The sequence below is a fragment of the Lepidochelys kempii genome, chromosome 1 (genome assembly GCF_965140285.1).
Source record: "Lepidochelys kempii isolate rLepKem1 chromosome 1, rLepKem1.hap1, whole genome shotgun sequence".
NCBI lineage: Eukaryota > Metazoa > Chordata > Testudines > Cheloniidae > Lepidochelys > Lepidochelys kempii.
In genome coordinates, this window is record NC_136380.1 from 57775611 (window position 1) to 57802208 (window position 26598).

Here is a 26598-nt window from a genome sequence, read left to right on the forward strand (position 1 = left end):
AAAAAATTCCTGTTTGGAAAATGGAATCATCCTTTGTATTTTTCATGTGCAGAATTCAGTTTGTCGATCCCATTGAGGTTTCTGTGATGAAAATGTGACAACTAAACATTATGAATATTTTTCATGTCTAAATTTTTAGACTACAAAATAACTTTGCTTTAACCTATGTGGGTGACCCATTTTCTGTTCTGTAGGAAACTGTACCGAACTAGTCACTAAGGCCTTGATTCAGCACACCCTCCCTATTCAGCAAAACACTTCAGCACATGTTTGAGTGCTTTGCTGAATAGAGATGGAGTTAAGAAAGTTCTTATACTTTGTTAAATTGGTGTTCACCCACCATGATAAACATAATGTGTTCTCAATGTGCTTTTTTGGTCTGGTTTTTGTCCCTGCACTCTGCACAATGCCCTTCAAATAGCTTCAGAAAGACCTAGATTTTGAGATGGCAAGGTGCCAGCACAGAGAGACTTAAATTTAATGCTTTTATTTATTTTATTTTATTTTATTTTATTTTGCGGCTTAAATTTTGAGGAAAACCGAGCATGAGGAGAATAAGCATATTTTGAATGAACAGAAATCCATCAGTAGCCTAGAATCAACTGTTTGCCTCATTCTAACTTATTTCAAGTAGTTAAACTTAGTAGGAGACTCCTTGCAAAATATCAAATTATGTCAATTAGTAAGTATGGTCAAATAGCTATAAAAATCAAGGATAACACACATAAGATGCATTTTGTATATATTCATAACGATAACTTACCACAAAAATAAGGTAGTACTAATGTGCTTGAAAATGTAACTACATCAATTTATGTAAAAATGAAGGTATAGCAACATGAGCCTTCACTACTACTGTTTGATATTAAATCTTTAAGAAGTGGAGAGAGACCACTAGTTTACTTTTTCTATGTATGTTCTACTATTTTACTACATAATCAGTTGTTCCATAATTTGCTTAGAGGATGGTGTATTTTCTGTGGTAGTTATAATGTTCATTATAGAATATCCTTACATACTTTACAATTCTTTTAAATACTTTCATTTATGCATTCTGTATGTAGTTTAATAAATCTCTCTAAAATACTCCCTTTTAAGTACCATTTTATTTAAAGGTCATCTGCAAATGTAATAATCTTCTAAAAATCAAGTCAATGACTCAAATAGAGTGGAATATATTTGATATGTTGTTATGGTAAAATGTATGTCTATCTTCTGCAACAGTGCTGGAGCCTTCAGAATAGAGATTGGATTGTCACTTAGAATAAAATCCACAACAACTAATCTTCATGAACCTGCAAAAGAAGAAAACAAAAATTTTGACGTGTTAATGTGCAAACTGTCCCGGTTACATTTTTTTTCTTTGTCATTTAGCCCCTTCTAAAGTAGTTAGGTTTTCTGTTTCCAGGTGTCATCTCTCAGATCATATAATGTCCGTATTGGTCTGATTTATTTTCCATCAGTATTGACTGATAGGTTAGGCCCCAATCTTGCAAACACATGCAAGCTTAACTTTAAGCATGTGAATATTCCCACTGAAGCCAGTTAGACTATTCATATGCTTAAAGTTAAACATGTGGGTAAGTGTTTGCAGTATCAGATTCTTTATTTATTTATTTATTTATTTTACAGATAGGCCCGCAAGAAACCTAGAATGGAAAGAACAAGCATTTTCATGCCACCTGGTTCAGACTGACTCCTCCCCTTCCTTTTGCTACCAGTTTGATTCCTACTTCTGAATCAAGCAGTCAGATGTAGAAAGTTCAATCAAAAGTTCTTAAGCTTATTTTTAGGGTTTTATTTGTTGTATATTTTCTTAGGAAATCTAAGAACACAGAACAAAACGAGGAGAAGAAGTGTGCAATAATACTCTACAGATGCAAGGTAAAGGATTGTTCTGTCTGTGAACAGGTGGCTTCATGTGGCACACAGGGGGAGAGATTCTCTTGGCAGTGTCTTCCCAGGCTCTGACAAAAAAGATGACACCTATGATTCAGAATTAGAAGGGGAAATCTGCCAGTTAGCATACGCTCCTTAATTTATGGATGTTCCTTAACGTGTGGGTTTCTCTTCACCGCAAAGGATCTGGTATATCCATGCCAGTAATTCCTGGAAGATAGTGAAGAACAGTCATCTCCTTCTGAAAGAATTTGGGGTGCCTTACAATTTATTATTCATATTACAAGAAAAACCCATATAATGTAAAATTCTTACCACTTAATCTAAATCTAGGAAGAAAGGACAATTTGAATTGTCTTAAATACTGCATCTAAACTTTAAAACAGGGAGCAGCTTTCTAAACAGTTTGACACAGAATAGGCTCAAAAGAATCTATTTCCATTTGAAAGCACTAGAAATCTGTTTTGAAAGCTTTGGAGATGTACAGTGCTTTTAAGAGTTACACAAAAGCTTATGCTCAAATAAATTTGTTAGTCTCTAAGGTGCCACAAGTACTCCTTTTCTTTTTACTGTTGTAAGATAAGTTCTATAATTTTATCTAACATCTGAATCCTAGTTCCGGGGCCTTTAAGTTGACTTCATCATTTCAGTCATACACTGACTGAAAGTGGACTTCCTGCTAAGGCAGAATACATTTATTTCTGGAATTTTGTTTTTGAATATTGTTTACTAAATAATGACTTTTTGAACTGTTAAAGTAAATTGCAAATATTTGGTTTAGCTCTACAATTCCCTTGAGGTAGATAAGTGCTAGCCCCATCTTTCATATGTGAAAAAGTGATTGTCTCTCCTTCTCCACCTCCTTTACCCTTTTGGAGTAAGAAAGATAATCCAGAATTTAGTGATGACTCCAAAAATGACTCCATATCCTCAGGGGAAAATGCTTCCAAAGGAGAAGACTGCCATTTACTTAAATGAATGAGTGTCATGTACTGTTAAATACTTTTATTTTAAAAAAAAATCAGCTGTTAATTGTCAAGAAGAAGATTCATGACCATTCTGATATTCAGGATTGTGAATATTTACTAGACAATGTTTGGCAGAAATGGGAGTAGAATTTAGATCCTCCTGACGTCTAGTCCTGTGCTTTAGCTATTAGATCATACTTCCTTTCCTTAATTTTTTTGGTATTCTGATTAATCGTTGAAGGTTTTACTTATAGTACTGAATATTGAGCCTAATGCAGAGCATCAGGAGGCACTTAGCATTCTTGTGCTCTTTGCAGAGTAGAAGGAGTGATGAAGTTCCTTTAATTTGATAAATCTACTAAGAAAATTGTAGACTTTGCCTGGATGACTAGCTTCAAAAGTGACCTTCACTAATAATAATAGCAATCAATACTGTCTGCCTAAGAATACACAGGAGTAATGGGTAACTAACTGCTCCTAGAACTGAGCTCATGGCTATTTCATGAACAAAATGCTCATATATACACATTTTAGAATGTAATCTTTCCCACACACATTCAACTGCAAAATAAAAGGGTCTGGAATCAGAAGTAGTTCAGATAGGATTATTTCTGTATCTCCACAGCCAACATTGAATGGATTACAGAAATCCAAAATGGATTAAGAGTCTGCCTCCCATGGAACATCTGAAACTTCTGTCCAAGTGTCAAATTAAGGGCACTATAATAATGCAGTAATATTATGTCAGGGTGACAGCAAATATAAGGGGTTCCTCTACTCTTGACTAGAGGGCTTCCTTGTCTGTGCACTGGATCAGTGATCCTTTAGATACAAATAACGGATGACCTTTCCCTTAAAGTTTTTTGTCCTCCTGAACGCTTATGAAAATTTTGTGACAGTAGTGGCATCAGGTCATAGAAGAAAAGATAATGTGCTATCTTCTTTCAGGACACACAAAGAGAAATACATAGGGTAAAAACATTGTTCTAGGGGCTGGGAGTTAACAAGAGACCAACCAGTTCTTTTGTGCTTTCTGGTTCTCACTTCATGGTATTTTCTCTGATTCTAGAATCCTTGAAGACACACTCAGCTGTGAGGACCAAGTTTTCTAGGATTCATTGTTCTGTGCTAAAGTCCAATTTTTGGCTTTTCACCCAATTGTATATCAGACCTATGCAGCATTAGACTACAAAATGACAATTTGAAGAGGCTTATGCTTCCATACAGTAAAAACATAATGGTTTTAGCATAATGGTAATATAATGGTTGAAAAAGTAGCATACCCTGAAAGATTACTTGCTGCAAGATTTTGACTTGATGCAGACAACATACCAATCTGACTAGGTGGAGTGCTTGCAAATCAGTGGAAATGGCCAAGAACGAAGCAAATTAGGACGACAGTCAGATTAATCTTGGTTATCTTACTTCCCAGCTTCCAGGCAGTGCTGTGGTGTTGTAGGCCCTATGATACTAAATGCACACAAAGCAGGGTGTTATGAGTTTTTCATTGGGTCAAAAAGCCTTCACTCAGGGTTTTGCATTTAGACTCATAGACTATCAGAGTTGGAAGGGACCTCAGGAGGTCATCTAGTCCAACCCCCTGCTCAAAGCAGGACCAATACCCAAATTTTTTTGCCCCAGATCCCTATATGGCCCCCTCAAGGATTGAAATCACAACCCTGGGTTTAGGAGGCCAATGCTCAAACCACTGAGCTATCCCTCCCCTCCCCAAGTATTAAAAGGCACAATGTGAACATTGTAGAACAGTTCAGAGGGATGTTAAAGTAATTTACTGGATTTAATCTTTACACAGAGAAGAGTTCTTCCATTGACCTAGCTGTTGCCTCTTGGAGAGTTGGATTTACTACAGTGGCACAGCTGCAGTGCTGTAGCATTTCTAGAGCGGACATACCCCAACACTTTAACTTCCACTGGCTTGCCCCTCTAAATTGAAAAACAGACCACCTCTTTAAATGAGTGGCTTCAAGGGCATCTCTGGCAACATGATTTTATTAGTCATACTTCCAAAGGATGGGGTCATCAGAGGTATGGGCCTTTGTGTGGACACCTCTGACTTCCAGCAGATCTCAGAGACTTAAAGATTCTGGGGCCTACACCTCTGGGCCTACACCTCTTGCAGGGTGTGATGCACTCTTCTACCTCAACTCTCCCCACTCAAAAAAAATTCCAAGGAAAAATCATAAGTAGAAAAATGGAAGCTTCCTGTTCTTTCACAGTTGATGATGTCACCCTATGTTGGAAAGATTTTACACTTACCAGTTCTCAGCCTAAAAATTGCTTTTAGAAAATGTCGTATAGAAAGGTTCTGCGAAGAGTGTAGTGTGACTTTAGAGTTGAGTAAATACCTAACATAGCAAAAACCTTCCAAAGCCTAAAAATAAGGCAATTACATTGAATTTGGCCAGTACCTGATCATTAGTAAGAAATGTGTTTCCAAAGGAATTAAATGTTGGCAGTATTTAACTATTTTGAATATTTCTTTTGATCTTTTAAATAAATTGGTAGCCAATGGGCATGAGTTTATTTGGTTTAGTGGAGAACTCCTTTGCCACCTTTGACCAGGTAGGTTTAAGTAAATTTATTTTATGAGTGGTTCATTCCCTGATCTGCATCAACACTGTAACTCTTGGAGTGAAGGCTTTCTATTTCCCCTCCCTTTCCTTCCTCAGTATATGATTAGCTCAATATCTTCAGGTAGAAATCTTCTACTGTGGCACACTATTGCAGTTAGGTGCATTTTGGTTTCATTTTCACAAAGAGACTGTGTAGTCAGACCTCCTGTATAATCCAGCATTAGTCACTGTAACGGGATAACTGAGTAGATGCACCATTGGTCTTCATCAGGGTAACAAGTTTTAAGACACCATTCTTAAACACCAGAAAATAATGGAAACAGTGACAGGCCTTAGAATCAATCTACTATTAGGAGGGCTTTGCTGGTTTATACCAGTATAGGTAAACTGGCAAAAACCTTCCTAGTAAAGATGCAGTTATATCTTTATACTTGTGCCAGTTTCCTGATTAGTATAAGCACTTTTATACAGATATATGTGCCTATACTAGAGCTTTTACCAGTATAGCTGTATTGGCAAAAAAAAAAAAAAAAAATCACACTCCTAACTAACATAGCTATGCCAGCAAAGCTTTCTAGTGTAGACCTGCCCTGATGCTCCTAGGAGGCAAGTGGGTAAGGGAAAATGACACGTGCACAAATATTTTCTGTAAATAAAATGGAAGAATTTGTCTGCACTATGTCTCCTTTGCCAGTGGTTCTGTTCCATGTGAGGCATGTTTTTTCTTCCCAGCCCTCAGTTTGCAGTCATGGACCATTCCATCTCAAACTACCGAAGGCCAGATCTACATCAGAAAATTTCACTAGTAGAGTAACGTTAATTAGGGGTGTGTATGTTTTGACACTTCTATACCAGCAAAAGCCCTAGTATAGAAGCAACAAGTGCTATTGCCAGTATAGCTTATTTTATTTGGGGAACTGGTATTAATATATCAGTGAAAATACTTTGCCAGTATAAGCAGTGTCTAGAGACTCTAGAGTAAGAGAGTTTTTTTCTACACCTTGTCTAGTGTAGACTAGACCTGAGTGAGAACCAGCACTCTTATTTACTCTGGTGGGTTTTTCCTAAAGGGGTTGGGCTGCTTAAACTACCCCCATCGCCATGCCCAAGAGTATCTCTTGTAAATGCTAAGGTGGTATCCCTTTTGAGATATGAACTACTGTTTCTTGTTCACCTCTTCAAACTGACAGTTGTACTTAACCTTGATTTTAACTTCTGGTATTGTTAAAGGTGACCCTGAAATTATAGCAATATCAAAAAGATTTCCATTCAAGGGAAAGAAGAAACATAAGTTTGGGGATTTTTTTTTTAAATGTTCTTTTAATGTGAAGATGAACTGAAGTTTTCACATTAGAGAGATCAGACTTAACTTCTAATCAGAGAACTATCCGCACCATTTAATTAGCCTGACAAGGATCTGAAATTTGGACCATAAAGTTATTGTGTGCTAACTTGACAGGAACAAAGTCTAAAGCTGACCTTAATTGTAAGTAGAATATTGGACCACTACTAAAAGTAGATGTTAATGAAGGATTTGTAATGTATTAAAATAGCTAATGTCAATTCTGTAAAATTAATGTTAAAGTTAAACAAGAAAATATGAGGTTTGACTTACAGCTTATGCTTTCATTCCTTTGACGTTTTGTAGACACCTTGGGCTAACGTAGCAGCACATAATGGTTTGTGGGTTTTGAAAAGGTGCAGGCCATATTGTGCTGCCTCAAAAATACAAGGATTTCATCCTCCTGAAGAGAAATGTCACTTATGAATTAACACGATCCTGATGTCAGCAGTACATTAGCAGCACGTAAATATTGGCGTTAACTCTGTAAATATCTCCAGTATTAACTGTGCTGCTGAAGTAAAGTTGGCCATTCTCTGCAAATGATCCTAAGGAAGTATGTTGATGTTGTCCGACTTATCTCCTGAGTGTGTTAATTTATGTAAAAAAATTAACTTTAATAAATCTTACTGTTTTTGTTCTATAGTTTGATCAGTTCAGTACAGATTTTTAGAACCACATAGAATCTGGCAGTAAATCTAGAACATTTCTTTGAACACTGAATTTATTGTAGGAACTGTCTCAGACTACAGCCTTCTTCATAAACATTTATTAACAATTTGTTCACGTGATTATTGTACAAACTTAAATTAGTTTAAATATCTGCATGACTTTAGTAAAGCTAATGAGTTTAAAATTGTTTTGTTTTACTTTCACAGCACTTCCTATACCGATACAAATTTAAAATATATTTTGTCAATTGTTCTACAAGTTCATCAGCTTTAGCTAGAATGACTTCAGAAATTCTTTTGAACAAAAGAGGCAGTGAAAAGTTAATTATTCTAAAATTATTTCTTGCATTATAGTAGCTATAAATATGTAAAAAAAAATTAGTTTAAAAAGTATACTCTCTACAATTGATTGCAAGATAACTAATTTTCTCATCTTCTACTAAAACATTTCTTCTTCAGAGGAGTATTGCATTGAGACAACTGAATCTGCCACAGTAAGGATGGAAATTACATGAGTTTCTTTCCTTTTCTTACATGCAGCTTTTAACTGTGTGGTGAGTCAAATGTAGACTTTATTGGTTATGTAAATGTCTCACTAATTTTAGATACAGTCAAGATCTGAAAGTGTTTCCTCTATGATCTTTTCTTCACTATCATGACTCAGTATCACTTGCTAGATCTAATTGTACTAGTCCTGTTACATTTTACCATTATAAATCATTCTTGTCCTCAAACCATACTGGCTTATATTTTAACTTATCTCCACTGAAGATTTCCCCTGATTCATGCCTCAGTGGCCAGCTGAATAGATGCAAAACTCTAATGTAGATGGGCAGCTGTTAAGCTATAATTTTTTTCACCACATACAATTTCAAAGTAGAGTCTGCTGTACGGCTTCAAATCTCAATTTTGCTTGTCTATAGTATTGGCTTGCACTGGTGGACCTTACTCCAGTGGCTGTTCACTAGTGGCTAAAATTTTCAGTTTAGATCACACTGGACTGTCTTAGGGAATTATCTTTCCCTATCAGGAAATGCTCAGTATGGGTTGCCTATTAAACGCTTCAGTGTAAGTTGTTAGTATATCAAGTTTACAGGAATAAAAGAAACGGTTAGCTAATTGGTGTTACACTGAGGTGGTCAACCCCATTTGAAACTAACTCAAAAAAATTCACTCTAGCCAAACCTTTGAGTGTCAAGGTGTCTGTCATGTGTCCCATCTGAGGACATTTTGCAAAAGTGAGGCTCATTATCTGGTGTATGTTAGGTACCTGATTTAGAACTAGACGGTTTTCCTATTGGGGCTTCTTCTATCAGCACTGCGCTGTGACATTTACCATAGGAGACTTTACACATGCATTCCAATAGTCAGAGAGAATCAACTTTTCTATGAATCCCTGCCTAAGAAGGTCACTCTCTAGCAGGAGGCTTGTCTTCTTGAAATTCCCCTTTCTGCAAAAGTCAATGATAATAGCCAATATACTGCAGCCCGTACTGCACATAGAAGGCTGTCAAGATGGTTGATCTTGTAAGCCCAGTGCTTTAATATGGTAGGACCGTTATGAGAGCTGATGTGAACCTACAAAGTTGGTCACAGGCATTGCATGTGGCAGCTTCTCTAAGTACATTGCATTTGCTTTGACATCCAAACTGGAGAATTTAAAGAGATTGTTTCCTCCCAATTGGATATTGGTCTCCCTAGATTCCCATCCAGCTTCAGCTCACTAGTACAAACTGTGCACATACCATTCTCTTTCTGCTGAACCAAGAAACTATGAAAAACACCTGCCAGTATGCAGTGTTTTTTACCCTCATCTTCCTAATCATAGGCTCTGTAATAGAAATGTCACTGACGCTTCCCTTTATAATCAGTTGCTTATAACTTTGCCAAACTTTAATCATTTGGGTTGTAATTTTCCACTCAGGGTCTCTGCTACATGTGGATTTTATTTTTCCCTCCCAGCTGTTTCAGAGAACAGTAAGGGAAAATACATTGTTTGGACTATATTTTAAAAAAATGCTGGCAACCTTTTCCTCAAAAAAATCTCTTTTGCCCTGTGCTTTGGAGCAAGGACTCCAAATTTGGGTGTGTGATGGTCTTTGTGTCAGGGATGTATCTTTTGGGGTCTTTGTGTCAGGGATGTATCTTTTGGAGTCTTTGTGAAAAATCCACCCACATCTGGCCAAGTTATAAGTGAAAAATTGCACTTTGCACATGCTCAAGTAAACTTCTTAGATTTTAGCAGCGAACTTCCCCAAAGGTTTTGTCTGCACTGGGCATGCTCCAGCCCATAGTTGAGCTGGGCTTTTCCTGAAAGTTCAGCTCTCAGGCAGCTGAACTCAGAGTAGGGAGCCTGTCACTCCTGTGCTTTCAAAGATAACCCCCTTGCTGGGCCGAGGCAAGTTGGAGGAAGAAGCTGCCTGATTCAAATGCAGAGGGGATAAGAGCCGACTACATGGGGAGTAGATGGGAACATGGCGTGTTGGTAACAGAGTGGGACAAGGGAGAGAAATAGTGGAGGGACTGAGACTGTGGGATTTGGTGGGCTAGGGGGAGGAATAAGAAGGGGAAGAGGGATTTTGAAAAGGTGACACTAGAATTTGCTGAGCAAAGATACTGGAACAACGAGGCTGTGGAGTTGGAACTGGGACAGCATGGAGAGTGGCTCCTTGCCCCAGCCACAGGAGTAAAGAAGATCCAGGACAGGGACAGGTTGGAGGGGATGGACAGAAGAGTCTGTGCCTACTAGAGAACACTCCCGCCAGAGCATGGAATAGAACCCAAGAATCTTGGAATCTCATTTCTCTGCTGTAAGCAAACATCTGTGTAACCCACTTGCAAAGTATCCCATCCACTCCCTGTGCGGGTCCACATAGAGGATGACAAACTACTATTGCTGTCAGTTACTCCATTAGCTCAAGTGGTGGAGGGTCTTTGCATTGAAGCTAAAGTTTCCAACTCTGCTGATGGCCTGACTGGGTATCCATATGATGTCACCTTATAGAATTTCTATTTTTAAAAAACCTAGTGTTCCATGTGTAATTTCCTATGTTAAAAGAACATAATTAAAGTTAGTCAGGCACTGATTTAGTTGGGGATTGGTCCTGCTTTAATCAGGGGGTTGGACTAGATGACCTCCTGAGGTCCCTTCCAACCCTGATATTCTATGATTCAAAAATTGGGAAATGCCAGAGTTTAATTGTGCCTACACCTATTTGTTGCAGAAGTTGAGAGGTGTGTAATATTTGTAGTACTAGAACAGACAGGGCTAGGCTTGCCCATAACTAAAGCGCTTCCCCCACCCCCAAATTATAGGGGAGGAACCACTAAGTCCAGGTTACAATTGACTGCTGGGGACAACAAAGGAAAAAAGAGAAACGGGTGAGATTAAAGATTGAAAATCAGGGCAAACAGGGCAGAGAATCCCAGAGAGCACCCCCTGCTTCTCAGAGGTATCCAAGGAACTAGTGGACACTGCCCAGAGGAACTCCATCTGGAGATGTGAGCAGAGAAGGGACAATAAAAAGGCCCCACAATTGCAGAGCACACCCTCCTCCCCCACATCCAGCTTCCTCCTCTTGGAGTGATAGATGGCCATCTTGGCCAGTGTCAGGAGGATGTTGACAAGGAGGTCCCATGACTTTGTGAAGCCATGGATAAAGTATACAAAAATCAAGAGGTGTGGGGGAAAGGGGCAGCCAGAACCTCAGGAAGGGGTTCTGGATGAGCCACAAGAGGGACTGCAACCTGATGCACTCTACATAGATCTCAAGGGTCTCCCTGTTGCTGCAAAAGGAACATGTATCAGAAGAGTTTGTGAACCATGCTAGGACATGCCTGTGCTCACAGCTCTATGTAGGAGCTGCCATTTAACATCTCCGGTGGGCCATGGAATTACATTGGAGTACAGACAGGCCCACCAGGGTTCCTCACCCTCTGCAGGTGGCAACAGGTTCCTCCAACTTGGTGTTGGATGGGATGCAAGGGTGAGGAACTGAATGGTATGAAGCATGAGCGCTTACAGATATTTTCTGAGCACAGCTTGGAGGCAGACCAGCTGGATGTCATTCAGCTGACAGGTGGCATGTTGGGGGCAGCTGGGGAGGCTCGTACAGCAGGAGCCTTGTGATGAGTTCTGGAGGGCCAGAGACGAGGGGTGGACGCAAAGCACACTCATGTGGGACCCACTCAAGGAAAATCATAATCAGGAGCCAAGGCTGCCCTCACCTCCCAGAGCACACAACAGTGGAGATGCAGGGTGAGCAGCCCCATGTATTGGCTGAGCACAACAAGGTCCACTCAGTGTCTCAGATCAATTCTGGTGGCACCAGCCAGGACTATCCTCTGGAACACAAAGGGTGACACCACCACTTTAACACAGAGATGAGAGCTCTGTGTAGTAGGAGTTCTGCAGCACACTATGGAACTTTTAGTGCATGGTTACTGGTTATTGTGTGGCAGGCTAGTGTGCTGTAGATTTACACCCCAGCTTACTGTGCACTGTCAGTGTAGACATGCCCTCGCTCCCTGCATGATTCATGTCTTGGGTGTGGAACACAGCATAGCAGTTACCAGACTTAGAGGTATAGGGAAGACTGCATTAACTTGATTAGCTGTTTGCTAATTTGAGGAGTCCCCAGTGAAAATGCTGATCAAAACCCACACACAACAATTGAATGATTTGCTGGTCTTTTGGTCCTGTCCCACACTCCAGCTTACATCCTATGTTGCCATTTATTCATTCTTTATTATGTAGTTATCAAATAAAAAATTGTAAGATCTTTGTTTTGCATAAATGAGTTAAATGTATTGTAAAACAATATGCCAAAGAGAAGCTCAAACATGAGCATTGCCTTTATGTTGTAAAAAGTTGTACACTGTGTGGCAGGTGTTCTTCATACAGTAATGTTCTACAAATAGAACTGCATGACAAATAGAATGGGCAAGTTAAACTGAAATGATACTATTTATTTGTTATGTATAATATGATTGTAACAATGTTTTTAAAAGTGCAAAATGACTTCCATACATATGTTCAGGGCTTAGCACACTCTGTTGTATATAATTTCATGGGAACCAAGTGTTTTCTCTTTTTATACTCCCTTATAATGGCTGCACTATATATTTGAGTTTTTACAATACTTTCCTCACTGTCAAATGGTTTGGGGTTCAAAAATAAAATCACAAAACCTCTGATAAATGTGTTATTGTTTCTGTTCTTTAAATAAAAAAAATCTTAGTAAAAATCTGAAATACAGAGTATTAGGCAAGAATATTTTCATACCTGATATTTATAGTACATAACCCCGAAAATGTTTAAACTTCTCCCTTGATCTGCTCTACATGCTGAGTATCCTTCAAAACAAGGAAATGATGAAGTCTCTTCTCTAACAGCAGTAACCAGATGGAGACTTGAAGTGTCTTGATTCCTTCCTCTCATTTTCTTTGATGTCACCACCTTTCTCTTCTAGCTGCATAGGAATCACAACAGATCATTGATGGCAATATCTGAAATGGTGAGCAGTTGCCAGCTGCTACTTTCCCACAGTTTAACTGGAGGTAAAACAATGGTCCTTTGCAGAAAGGTTTGAAATCTATCAGCATACTTAAGGCCAAATCCCTCCTCTCCAAGTTGCAGTGGGGTTCTTTATGTGTATCTAAAGGAAACATTTGGCCTACAAGTAGAAACAAGAATGAACTGTGGGAAAAAAACATTAGGGCATAAGTGCCATTGTTACCACTATTTTGGAGGGAGGGGGAAAGATTTCTCTGTCTACCAGTTTATTTCAGTGGGATGTTTATTGAGTAATTATACAAAATATCAACAGTTATTAGGTAATTTTTGAATTCTTCTGATAGCTTTATATTAGTAAAGATCATGAGAAATGTTTACAATATTGATTCCATCTCTTAATGTACACATTGGAGAATTATTCTGTAAACTCTGAAAAGGGTGAAATTGGTAGTACTATAGAACCTCAGAGTTACAAACACTTCGAGAATAGAGGTTGTTCGTAACTCTGAAAGTTCGTAACTCTGAACAAAATATTATTGTTCTTTCAAAAGTTTACAGCTGACCATTGACTTAATACAGTTTTGAAACTACTATGCAGAAGAAAAATTTTGCTTTTAACCATCTTAATTTAAATGAAACAAGCACAGAAACAGTTTTCTTACCTTGTAAAAAAAAATTAAAACTTTCCCTTTATTTTTTTAGTAGTTTACATTTAACACAGTAATTTTTTTTGGTCTTTGCTGCCTGATTGTGTACTTCTGGTTCCAAATGAGGTGTGTGGTTGACTGGTCAGTTCGTAACCCTGGTGTTCATAACTCTGAGGTTCTACTGTATTGGCAGCCCTGCTGACAGCTTAAATGGAATGTGTATATAGTTTCATTAAATGTGAAATTTCTTCCTCACTTAAATTCTTCTGGAAGATAAGGAACAATATTCTATCCTAAATCTTTTATTCTTCTAAAGGGTTTCTAGCCATTGGTCACATATAGAGAACACTTCAGAGCCTCTTAAAAGTTCATAGATTCATAGATATTAAGATCAGAAGGGACCATTATGATCATCTAGTCTGACCTCCTGCACAATGCAGGCCACAGAATCTCACCCACCCACTCCTGTGAAAAACCTCTCACCTATGTCTGAGCTATTGAAGTACTCAAATCGTGGTTTAAAGACTTCAAGGAGCAGAGAATCCTCCAGCAAGTGACCGGTGGCCCATGCTACAGAGGAAGACAAAAAACCTCCAGGGCCTCTTCCAATCTGCCCTGGAGGAAAATTCCTTCCCGACCCCAAATATGGTGATCAGCTAAACCCTGAGCATATGGACAAGATTCACCAGCCAGATATCCAGGAAAGAATTCTCTGTAATAACTCAAGATTCCACCCCATCTAACTTCCCATCATAGGCCATTGGGCCTATTTACCATGAATATTTAAAGATCAATTAATTGCCAAAATCGTGTTATCCTATCATACCAAGTTCTTGGTTTTGAGGGGAGGGGCTGAGCTTGTTTTGGTGGTGGCATTTCAGCAGGGATGGGAATCTTTCATCATTTCTTTTTTCCATATTTCTAACTTCCTATTGTAATAAACAGGAAGTTTCTGGACTTCTAAAAAAAAGTTTCAGAAACTTTCAGTAACATAAAAAACAAGATGAATTTTCATACAGTACAATAACAAAGTGAGGATTGTGATTACATCTTCCAGCTACTGTACAACTGTCTCCAGAAGAATAACACCATTAAAGGTATGTGAAATAAAACATATGATTAGGTTAGTCATACTGGGGTAAACTTCAAGCATTATTGGGCCTGCTTAAATTGAACAATATCAGCTTAAGTAACACTCAGAATCCTTTTATTTAGACATACAAGGTGGGTGAGGTAATTTATATTATTGGATCAAGTTCTGTTGGTGAAAGAGACAACATTTTGAGCTTACACAAAGCTCTGCTCCAGGTTTGGGAAAGGGTACCTCAAGAGTGTCACAGCTAAATTCAAGGTTGGACAGATTGTTGAGCATGAGGAATTAACACATGTTACAAGAAACCATTCAAGGGGAAGTAAGCAGTTAACACCTGCAGTCAAAGGACGGTAAGTGGGTTACACTACATCAGTTTATCAAGACTACTCCTACCCCAAGTTGAATTATGTGTACTCTCCAAGGGACTGAATTTCAACCCCACCACAGAACCTATTAGTATGATAACTGTGGCAAACTAACAGGTTTCAGAGTAACAGCCGTGTTAGTCTGTATTCGCAAAAAGAAAAGGAGTACTTGTGGCACCTTAGAGACTAACCAATTTATTTGAGCATAAGCTTTCGTGAGCTACAGCTCACTTCATCGGATGCATACTGTGGAAACTGCAGAAGACATTATATACACAGAGACCATGAAACAATACCTCCTCCCACCCCACTCTTTTTCATGGTCTCTGTGTATATAATGTCTTCTGCAGTTTCCACAGTATGCATCCGATGAAGTGAGCTGTAGCTCACGAAATCTTATGCTCAAATAAATTGGTTAGTCTCTAAGGTGCCACAAGTCCTCCTTTTCTTGTGGCAAACTAAAATTCTTTCTTTGATGTCACCTCAAAGAATTCTTTCACAACAAAGATGACATCACCACATCATCCATATTTCCCCAACTGTCACAGAAAAAATAATCTGGACCCCCGCACAGCAGATGAAACTACACATTTGAACATTACACAATCAACTGTGAAATCCTTAACAAACATCACCTCACAAACACCACACTCTCTTCATCACCATCAGCCCCCAACTAAAACCTCTCCAGTGCATCATCAAGGATCGACAACCTATCCTGAAGGATGACCCATCACTCTCACAGATCTTGGGAGACAGGCCAGTCCTTGCTTACAGCCCCCCAACCTGAAGCAAATACTCACCAGCAACCACACACAAAAAACACTAACTCAGGAACGTATCCTTGCAACAAAGCCGGTTGCCAACTGTGTCCACATATCTATTCAGGGGACACCATCATAGGGCCTAATCCCATCAGCCAGACTATCAGAGGCTCTTTCACCTGCACATCTACCAATGTGATATATGCCATCATGTGCCAGCAATGCCCCTCTGCCATGTACATTGGCCAAACCGGCAGTCTCTATGTAAAGGAATAAATGGACACAAATCAGACGTCAGGAATCATAACATTCAAAAACCAGTTGGAGAACACTTCAGTCTCTCTGGTCACTCGATTACAGACCTAAAAGTGGCAATTCTTCAACAAAAAAACTTCAAAAACAGACTCCAATGAGAGACTGCTGAATTGGAATTAATTTGCAAACTGGATACCATTACATTAGGCTTGAATAAAGACTGGGAGTGGATGGATCATTACACAAAGTAAAACTATTTCCCCATGTTTGTTCCCCACCCCCAACCCCCCACTGTTCTTCAGACGTTCTTGTCAACTGCTGGAAATGGCCCACCTTGATTATCACTACAAAAGTTTTTTTTTTCTCTCCTGCTGGTAATAGCTCATCTTACCTGATCACTCTCATTACAGTGTGTATGGTAACACCCATTATTTCATGTTCTCTGTGTATATAAAATCTCCCCACTGTATTTTCCACTGAATGCATCCAATGAAGTGAGCTGTAGCTCATGAAAGCTTATGCTCAAATAAATTGGTTAGTCTCTAAGGTGCCACAAGTACTCCTTTTTTTTTTTTGCAGATACAGACTAACACAGCTGCTACACTCAAATCTCTCCATGATGACAACCAACAACTCTCCAATGCCACTCATAATAAAGTATTCAAATAAGACCCCACACTACAATTCACCCAAGAATTTAAGGATATCATCAAACCTTTCACAAAACAACTCTAAGAGAAACTCTACAACTTCATCCCCTTCTACAGACCCATGCCAGTGACCTGCATGCTGCCCAAGATATACAGACAAGGGAAACCAGGCAGACTCATCATATCTGGTCATGGCATTCTTATTGAAGGAATATCAGGACTCATAGAAGCCATCTTCAAACCACTCATCGCATAAAGAGCCAGTTACCTCCAAGACAAACTAACTTCCTCCAGCAACTCTGCAACATTAACAACCTCCCTCAAAACACCATCCTTGCTACCATGGATGTCACCTCCCTCTACATCAACATCTCTCACTATGACTGCCTCACTAGCTGCTTCTAATATCTATAAGACAATGGGCAACACTCAGAAATCCACCCCAAATACATTGCCAAACTCAGCCATTTCATCCTCACCCATAAAAAATTTACATTCAACAGCAAATACTTTGTAGAAACCATGGGAACAGCTATGGGTACTAGGACAGCTCCCCAACATGTCAACCTCTTCACAGACCACCTCAAGGAAGTATTTCTGGAAAAATGCACCACAAAACCAGTGATTTACCTGAAATACATCAATGATATTTTCATTCTTTGGACAGATGGTCTGAACTCCCTCATAGACTTCCACCACAATGTGAGCCACCACCTATTGTCTGGGTGCACATTCTGGGGTGCAATCCAGCATAGATGCCAACTCCGTGGGTGCTCTGGGGCTTAAACACCTATAGGGAAAAAATGGTGGGTGCTGAGCACCCACCAGCAGCCCCCCTACCTGAACCTGCTCCTCCCCCCAGCACCTCCTGCCTGCTGGCGGGCCCTGTGAATCAGTGCCTCTCCCACCCCCCCAGCGACTACCACCGGGCGTGGATCAGTTGTTTCACTACATCAGGAGGTGCTGGCGGGGGAGCGAAGGCACAGCATTCTTGGGGAAGGGGCGGAACTGGGCGGGGTTGGGGTGGGAAGAGGCATGGCAGAGCTGAGAAGAAGCAGGGTGGGGCGGGGCCTTGGGAGAAGGGGTGGAGTGGGGGCAGGGCCTGGGGGGAGCACTCCCCCCCAGCAGATTAGAAACTTAGAACATCTATGCAATCCAGACCAGTAAAGAGTTTTTACCTTTTAACATTGAGTGCCTCACAATGCCTTGCCACTGTGGTTCTCTCCCTGGGACACTTACTGTCAGCAACAGGTATGGAATTCGTCTATATACTGGGTAGCCCTGGTCCAAATCTTTGGATCCTGGAGCCTGCCTGCACTATCACAGCTTTCCACTGTCTTCTACCAGCCTTGGTTAACAACTGGTATGGTGACACCACACTCTCCTAACCCCAAATTTTTCCAAAAATGTGTGTTCTGAAATGTCCTTTCCTGGAACAATCAGAGGGATATTAATCTTTGTTGCCCTTTTAAGGAGTCAATATTCAACAGTTTGCTTCTTTAACTGGAGTTAACAAACAGGTCAGTTTACACACAGTACTGGTTTGGTTTAGATTAAAAATAGAACAAGTTTATTAACAAAAGAAGATAGGATTTTAAGTGAATTCAAGTATTGGAGATAAAGTTAGAAATGGCTACCAGCAAATACAAGTGAAAACATCTAAAACTTAATCTAGCAAGTTTTGGTTCAAGGCTTTGTTTAAGATAACCTTTCTCACCCACAGTCTTCCAGCAAGATGGTGACTGACCCTCTCCTCAGTCATAATTAAGGCTCCATGACTGTCATGGAAGTTACAGATTCCATGACTTTCCCTGACCTCTGTGACTTCTGCAGCGGCTAGTGTGGCTGGCTCTGGGGCTGCCCAAGCAGATCAGGCAGCCCCTGGGGCAGTTGTGTCAGCCGCTGCTGGGGAAGTTTGGGTGTGAGAAACAGCTCAGGGCTGGGGGTTGGGGTGCGGTGCAGTGTGCTGCTTACCTGGGAGGGGGGATCCCCAGAAGTGACTGGCATGTCCCTGCAGCTCATAGGCAGAGGGTCCAGGGAGATCTGCGTACTGCCCCTGCATGGAGGTACTGCCCCCGCAGCTCCCTTTGGCTGCGGTTCCTGGCCAATGGGAGCGGTGCATCCAGAGCTCATGGCGGGGGCAGCATGTGGCGCCTCCCTGGCCTTCCCTCTCCCTAAGAGCTGCAGGGACATGCTGGCTACTTCTGGGGAGCTGCGCAGAGCCCACTCGGGAGCCTGCCAGCACCGCCAACCCTCCCCGCCACCCCCAGCAGCAGCGGAGGTCCCGGGCCGCGCACCACTGCCCAGACAAACCACCCCCCAGCACCAGTGAGGGTTCTGGCACATGTACCACCACCCACTTCCGCCCCAGCACCAGCGGGAGTCCCGGGCTGCCCCCCACACAGCACCCGCAGTGCCCCCCAACCGTCCCCCAGAGCATCCACAGCCCCCCAGCCCAAGTTTTAGTTAGGGGTATATAATACAAGTCATGGATAGGTCACGGGCCATGAATTTTTGTTTACTACCCATGACCTGTCCATGACTTTTACTAAAAATACCCATAATTAAAACATAGCCTTAGTCATGATCTCTCCCAGAGGCCCAACGGTGCTGGTGCCCATGGACAATATGTCGCATAGGCTGGGGAAGGCTGTACTTCCCCAAACAGCCCGGTGTGGCCCTGCTCACACTCCTTCCCGAAGCCCCCTCCTGCCTGCCCTTCCCCCTTTGCCTCAGCCCAGGTAGGCTACTCCTCTTCAGGGAAGCGGGCTGGGGCTACGGCGGCCAGGACTTGGGGCAGCTGGGACTGTCTAGCACTGGAGGGCCCCCGGGTGCTGGGGCCACGACACCCAGCACTGGGGGGTGGGTTTGTGCTGGGGCTGCCTGCCCATTGCTGGGGGAGAAGGGGGTTGAGGGCACTGGAGGGGGCTGCTCACTCTGTGCTTGGGGGCACTGGGGGGAGGTGCCTGTCCTGTCATGGGTCAAGGGGGTTGCGCACCGCCCACCCGCTCTGCACTTGGGGGCCAGGGGGGCCGCGAGCTGCCTGCACACCCTGTGCTCAGGTCTGTCATGTGCCACCCACACGCCCTGCACTTGGGGGCCAGGGGGCTGCATGCTGGCTGCCTGCTCAGAGGCTAGAGGGCCCACGTGCCGCTGGCCCACCTGCCCAGTGCTCAGGGACTGGGTGGGCTGCACGTTGCCCACTTACCCAGTGCTCCAGGGCTGAGGTGGGAGGGGCTGGCAGCCATGGGATTGGAGTGCTCCAGCAGTGGAAGGAGGGGTGGGTCCTCGGGCAGGGCTGGCAGGGAGCTAACCTCCCCCAACCGGCAGTTCACCTGCCGCCCATGCTGGTGCCTTTGTCTTCTTAGGTCAAAGTGATAATTTGGGGTTTATGTCGTTTTCTTTTATAGACCAATGAACCTTTGAAGTGGATTCTTCTGAAGGTTACCCTTAAAGTAAAGTTTATTGAAGCAGTGAAGATGGCAACATGGAGTCTGGTGATGAAGGGAGCTGTATGCTCTTTCTTCCCCCACTTGTGTTTGCTGAAAGGCAAATTATTCTGTTTCCTATCATCTCCTCCTTCTGCAGTCTTGAAGATCCTATTTACTACTTGTACATAAATTGAGGTAAACCCACATTCCTTTGTTTAGGATAGACCTGCCTAACACTTTTATCAGGCAGGGTTTTGAAACTGTGCTAATAACCTCATATGGGGGAATTAATTACTTTACATATAATGTTGCTACATACATTTCACCATGATATTATTGACCAGTGTGTTATTAGTTTTTAAATAATACCTCACAAGGCATATTTTATACAAAGATTATTACAGTAGTGTGTAGGGTGTGAATACATGGATGCTTTTGGTCACACCCATCCATCAAACTCCTTCTAGAATCCTCCTACACCAGCATCAATTTCCTGGACACCAACATCACTTTCAACCATCAGAGGGGGAGCCGTGTTCGTCTGGATCTGTAAAAGCGGCAAAGAGTCCTGTGGCACCTTATAGACTAACAGACGTACTGGAGCCTAAGCTTTCATGGGTGAATGCCCACTTCTACAGACAGCTATATACAAGAAACCCATGGACCATGCTTTCCTTCACAGATGCAGTAACCAGCCCAAACACACCAAGAAACCTGAACAGTCAAGTACTCAAAAAGTACACAGAATATGCTCTGAGGAGAAAGTCTGGGATACAAACTTTAACACACTTAAAACCGCCTTCACCAAACAGGGCTACTCCACCAGAGAAATAGATCTCATCATCGAACGGTCCACCCGAATACCCTGAGAGAACCTGCTTCGATATGGAGAGAGAGAGAAAAAAAAGCTCTGATATAGCATCCCTAGTTGTCACCTACCACCCGACCCTGGAACCCATATGGGGTATCATTAAACAATTATAACCCATACATGAGGGACCACATCCTGAAATAAATCTTTCCGAAACTCCCTCTGCTGACCTTCAAATAACCCCCAAACTTTGCCAAGTTCATACGAAGCAAGGTGCCCACAGCCCAGGATTCACTAACTCAAAAAGGCACCAGATATTACCATAAATATTGCCATAACAGATACAAAACCTCCAGGCATATCTCTATTGCTACAATGAACAATACCCCTTACAACACAATTTTCAATATCCATGCCTACACATGCCTATCACAACATGTGATGTACCTCATCCAGCGCACTAAACACCACAATGACAACTGTGTGGGTGAAATGAGACAATCACTACTCTCCCAAATGAACTCTCAGAAAAATGATAAAAGACAAAAACATGAGATCGTCCATGGGCAAACACTTTTAAATTAACAATCACTCTGTATTTGACCTTTTGGTCCTTGTCCTCAAAGGAAACCTGCACAACAACTTCAAAAGATAAGCCTGGGAACTTAAATTTATGAATGCGCTAGACATTAAAAATCATAGACTCAATAAAGACAAAAAGAAAAGGAGGACTTGTGGCACTTCTTAGGTGCCTTTTCTTTTTGCGGATACAGACTAACACAGTTGCTACTCTGAAACCTGTCAATAAAGACACTAGATTTATGGCTCATTACAACAATCTGTAACCTACTAACAATCCTTTTGTCCTCTGACTGCAGAGGTGTTAACTGCCCACTTCACCTTAAATGGTCTTTAACTCCTTATGCTTAACAATCTGTTCTACCTTATGTTTAGCTCTGACACTGAGTACCTTTCCCAGACCTGGAGAACTGTTCTGTGTAAACTTGAAAACTTGTCTCTTTCACCAGTAGAATTTGGCGCAGTAAGAGATATTACCTCACCCACCTTGTCTCTAATGTCCTGGGACCAACACGACTATAGCTACTCTCCTTATACTTAGCTTCTTACTCCCTCTTAGCTGCCATTTTTACAACTGTAGACTCAGCCTAGCTTCTTCATGTTGCCTACATGTCAAGGAGGTTAGACTCTTATCCTTGCCCCTTCAGTCTTGGTATTCTTTCCTATTTTTGTTTACCCTCCATTGTTACACTTTAAATGAAATACTTCACATCCAGCCTAAGAGATGAGCATGTGGTTCTTACCTCTCTGACGTCTCAAAATCACAGGAGGAACAGTACATAAGTCAATTTACTAATCATTCAATGATCTGTGTACATAATGAATACTAACAAATATATACAATGTGCCTGGTTTTTTTTTCTTTGCGAGAACTACATCTTTTTGCTGCCAAATGTCAGTCTCTTCAAACCAGTACAGCAACTCGAATGTTGGCTGAAGGATTTAAGTCACATTCACCGGCAAAAAGATGACTTCGGTAGCAGAAAGATGGTTCCTATAACTAGTCTTTTATAATTGATATTGATAAAATTAGGGTTCTACTGTAAATGTTTTCTGAAAAGAGCTGGACGAGAAAGAGTGCTCTGCATTACCATATATGCGTCAATTCTCAGTTACATTAGCTGGGCTAGGAGTAGTGCAGAGGCAAATGTGTTCCTCCTTGGCTGGAGAGGGAAGGTCTTATCAATCAAAAAGTGTCTTTGTGAATACATAGCATTGATTGGTTCCAGAGTAGCAGACGTGTTAATCTGTATTTGCAAAAAGAAAAGGAGTACTAGTGGCAATAATTGGTTAGTCTCTAAGGTGCCACTAGTACTCCTTTTCTTTATAGCATTGATTAACGTCCAAAAGGAACTTAGCCAGGTAATTTGGAAGGATAGAGACTAACACAAGGCCTGAGCACTTGTGCTTTCTGTCGGCCTAATTCCATCACAGCTAGAACCAGTTTGCTAGGTCTAAATACTTTGTAAAAGCTGATTCTTCTTCAAGTGGTTGCAGACGTATATTTCACTCACGTGTGTATGCACAAAGCACATCAAAGTCAGTGCCTTTAACACTCACAGCAAAGCATACCGATAAGAGGTATTATATCCCCATGCAAGGTTTTGAGTGTTTTACATCCAGCTCCTAATTCTCTTGTGTGATGACAGCAAATAAGAGATTACCTCAGGGGAGATATAAATCCACACCTAAAGACAAGGAGTCTAAGAGGTTAGACTTGATGGGGAGAATAGTTTATTCAACCTCTTCATTACAAATACCCAGTGCAAACCAACAGGTGTTTTTATCTAAGTATGACTTTGTGAACTGGGATGCTATGTCCAAGTTTACAGATAAGTTGCCAGAATCCTTCAGGAATTCATTGCAGAAGGCAGTGTGGTGGCCAAGACATCTTTGCAGTCAGTGGTGGACGTGGCAGATGCTTCATCCAGACTTATGCCTCAGCTGCAATAATGAGAAGAGCCTCATGGTTAAAGAATTCCAGCACAGCTCCTGAGGTCCAACAAACATAGATGACTTACTTTTTGATGGATGCTTTTTGTTTTCTGAGAAAAATGAAGAGACAGTGCATTATTTTAGTCAATGCTACTTTGCTGTCATTGGGGGTCTATGCCCAGGCCACAAAAAGATATCATTATTGAGGTCAGCAACAACACCAGCGATATTGTCTGGAGTGATGCTTCTGATAGTCATCCTACCCTGCTAGGCAGCAAGACTTCCCCAGAAAAGAGCATAAATTGCAGACAAGACGACCTTCTGGGTCCAGTTGTAATCAACCAGCCCATCCTCCTCCACCTTTGGTCAGGCAGTCTACTTGACTTTCATATCGAGAGCACCATACCAGTTGTGAACTTATCGACCACTCCTCCCCAGTTTGGGACAGGCTAGCTCACTTCCGCAATAGTTGAGAAACAATAACTATGGAAAAATTGGTTCTAAGCCCTGTAGGATCATGTTATGCCATCCAGTCTCTGTCCATTCCCCCCTCTCAAACCCCTGCCCCATCCCTTTTCAGGACCCCTCTCATGAGTCACTGCTTCTAAGCAGGTCCAAACTCCATGTGCTCTGGGGGCTTTAGAGGAGACCTTTCATCATCATCAGGGAAAGGAATTCTACTCCCAGCAATTCCAGTCCAAGGGAGGGGTGAGACTCATCCTCAGTCTCCGCAATCTCAACAGGTACATCAAATGCCTGAGATTCTGCATGGTTACCCTGGCTACTATCTTCCTGCATTGGATCACAATGACGGGTTTGCTGCTCTTGGTCTTCAGGATGCCTACTTCCAGGTGGCAATTTTCCCAGGTCACAGGAAATGTCTGAGATTTGAATTGGCAAGTCAGCATATCAATATACAGTGCTCTCTTTTAGCCTATCCTCAGACCCACACGTTTGCCAAATGCATGTCTATAGTGGCGGCCTATCTCAGAAAGGGGAGTAGTATGTGCACAAGCAGGGAGGGGCTCGTTCTAACCAATTTTTCCAGGAAGCAATAAAACTTTGGCATATTTGCATCAAAGAGGGCCTTACCGCCACAGCAGCACACTCACCCAATGTTCAGAATCAGTTAGCTGACCACCTCAGCAGAGATTTTTCCAGAATCATGAGTGGACCCTGAAGAACAGCGTGCTGAGATCCATCTTTAGAGATTGGGGTATTCTGGCAATCCATTTGTTTGCAACAAAAGACAACAGAAAATGCAGTCAGTTTTCCTCTCAAGTGGAGTTCAGTCCAAGCTCTTCAACCCAATACCTTCCATTTGAATCGGGGTCTGGAGCTAATGTATGCTTTCCCCCAGTTCCTGTTCATTCCTCAGGTTATGCAACTGAAGCTGAATCATGTCAACCTGATACTCATCGCACCAGCTTGGCAAAGACAGTATTGGTTCTTGGATCTTCTCAGCCTGTCTGTTTGACCTCCCAAACCTCTTTCCCTCCTCCCAGACCCTCTGACACAACACCACAGCCAGATTCAGCATCCAGCACTGAGCAGACTGAACCTCTGAGCATGAAGGCTGCTTGGTTAGATGAGGAGGAAGGACATCACTTGGAAGTGGTGCAGGGAGTCTTGCTGAACAGTAGAAGGCTTTCAAGTAGGACTACATATTTCACCAAGTGGAAGCATTTTTCTGTTTGGTCTCTAGCTTGGAGAATCCAGCCAAAGCTAGCATGTATTCAGGACATTTTGGATTATCTGTTGCATTTTAAGTCCTAAGGTCTGTCTCTCAGCTCCTTGAGGGTCCACTTAGTGGTGACATCAGCTTTCCGTCCACCGATTCAAGAGAAGTCAATTTTTTCTAACTCCCTGGTGGGTAGATTGTTAAAAGGGATTGTCCATCTCATCCCTCCTGTTAAAGAAACAGCACCATTATGGGACCTTAATCCAGTGCTAGCCCTCATGATTCCTCGATATGAGCCCTTGGCAACTTGCTCTGTCCCTTCTTTGCCAAAAAATAAATTTTCTCAAGGCCATAACGTCCGCAAAGAGGGTGAGTGAGTTGCAGGCTTTCATGGCAGACCTCCATATATGCAATTTTTCAAGGATAAGGTGGCCCTAATGCTACATCCAATATTTTTGTTTAAAGTGGGTTCGCAATTTCACCTTAACAAAACTGTATATTTACTGCACTCAAATACAGAGGAACAGCCCCTTAATACATTGGAAGTGAGACCGTGTTTGGTGTTCTATTTGGAGAGGACTAAATGCTCTACTAATTTGCCTCAGCTCTTTGTCTCATATGTGGATGAAGGGTCAGGCAGTTGCCATACAGACAGTCTCCAGGTGGATTACTTCCTGCATTACATATGGAGTAGCTCAGTCTACATCTCCTCAAAGACTAGTACTCATGCAATGAGGGCCCAAGCGACTGGTCATGTTCCTCACATTAGACATTTGCAGAGTAGCTCCTTGGTCTTTAGTGCATACTTTTACCAAGCATCATGCTTAGGGACCATTTTAGTCAATTTCATGGTCATGGGATTTTAAAAATCATAAATTTCATGATTCCAGATATTTCAATCTGAAATGTCTTGGTGTTATAACTGTAGGGGTCCTGACCCACCTCTGACTTCTCTGCTGCTACTGGCGGCGGCGCTGCCTTCAGAGCTGGGCAGCTGCCACTCGCCAGCCACCCAGCTCTGAAGGCAGCGCAGGAATAAGAGTGGCAATGCTGCGACCCCCCTACAACACCTCTGACCCCCCCAAACCCTCTTTTGGATCGAGACCCCCAGTTTGATAAATGCTGGTCGCCCACATGAAACCTGTATAGAATAGGGTAAAAGTAGACAAAAGACCAGATTTCATGAGGGAGACCAGATTTCACAGTCCGTGACGCATTTTTAGCGCCATGAATTTGGTAGGGCCCTAATCATGCTATTATGACTGTGTTGAGATCAGATGAAAACTTTGGGAGGGAAGTTTTGCCGTCATTCTTTAGATACAGTCTGAGCCCCACCCCCTTCACTTACTGTTTGTGAGTCACCTGAGTGGAATACACACCTGCAACTGCTCAAAGAAG

At 41.8% G+C, this 26598-nt stretch overlaps 1 long non-coding RNA gene across 14 annotated transcripts in view; it reads left to right on the top strand.

Moving 5' to 3' along the window:
* LOC144930557 (uncharacterized) overlaps positions 1 to 12258 on the top strand; it is a 66482-nt gene extending 54224 nt beyond the window's left edge. For 9 of the 14 annotated variants that reach the window (XR_013635815.1, XR_013635826.1, XR_013635818.1 and 6 more), the window contains one exon: positions 1821 to 12258. This is a non-coding gene — a long non-coding RNA (uncharacterized LOC144930557). Of the gene's footprint in view, positions 1 to 1632 lie in introns of all 14 variants that reach the window. The other 5 variants (XR_013635816.1, XR_013635812.1, XR_013635817.1 and 2 more) reach the window with 5 other exon arrangements.
* Positions 12259 to 26598: the final 14340 nt, after the last annotated feature.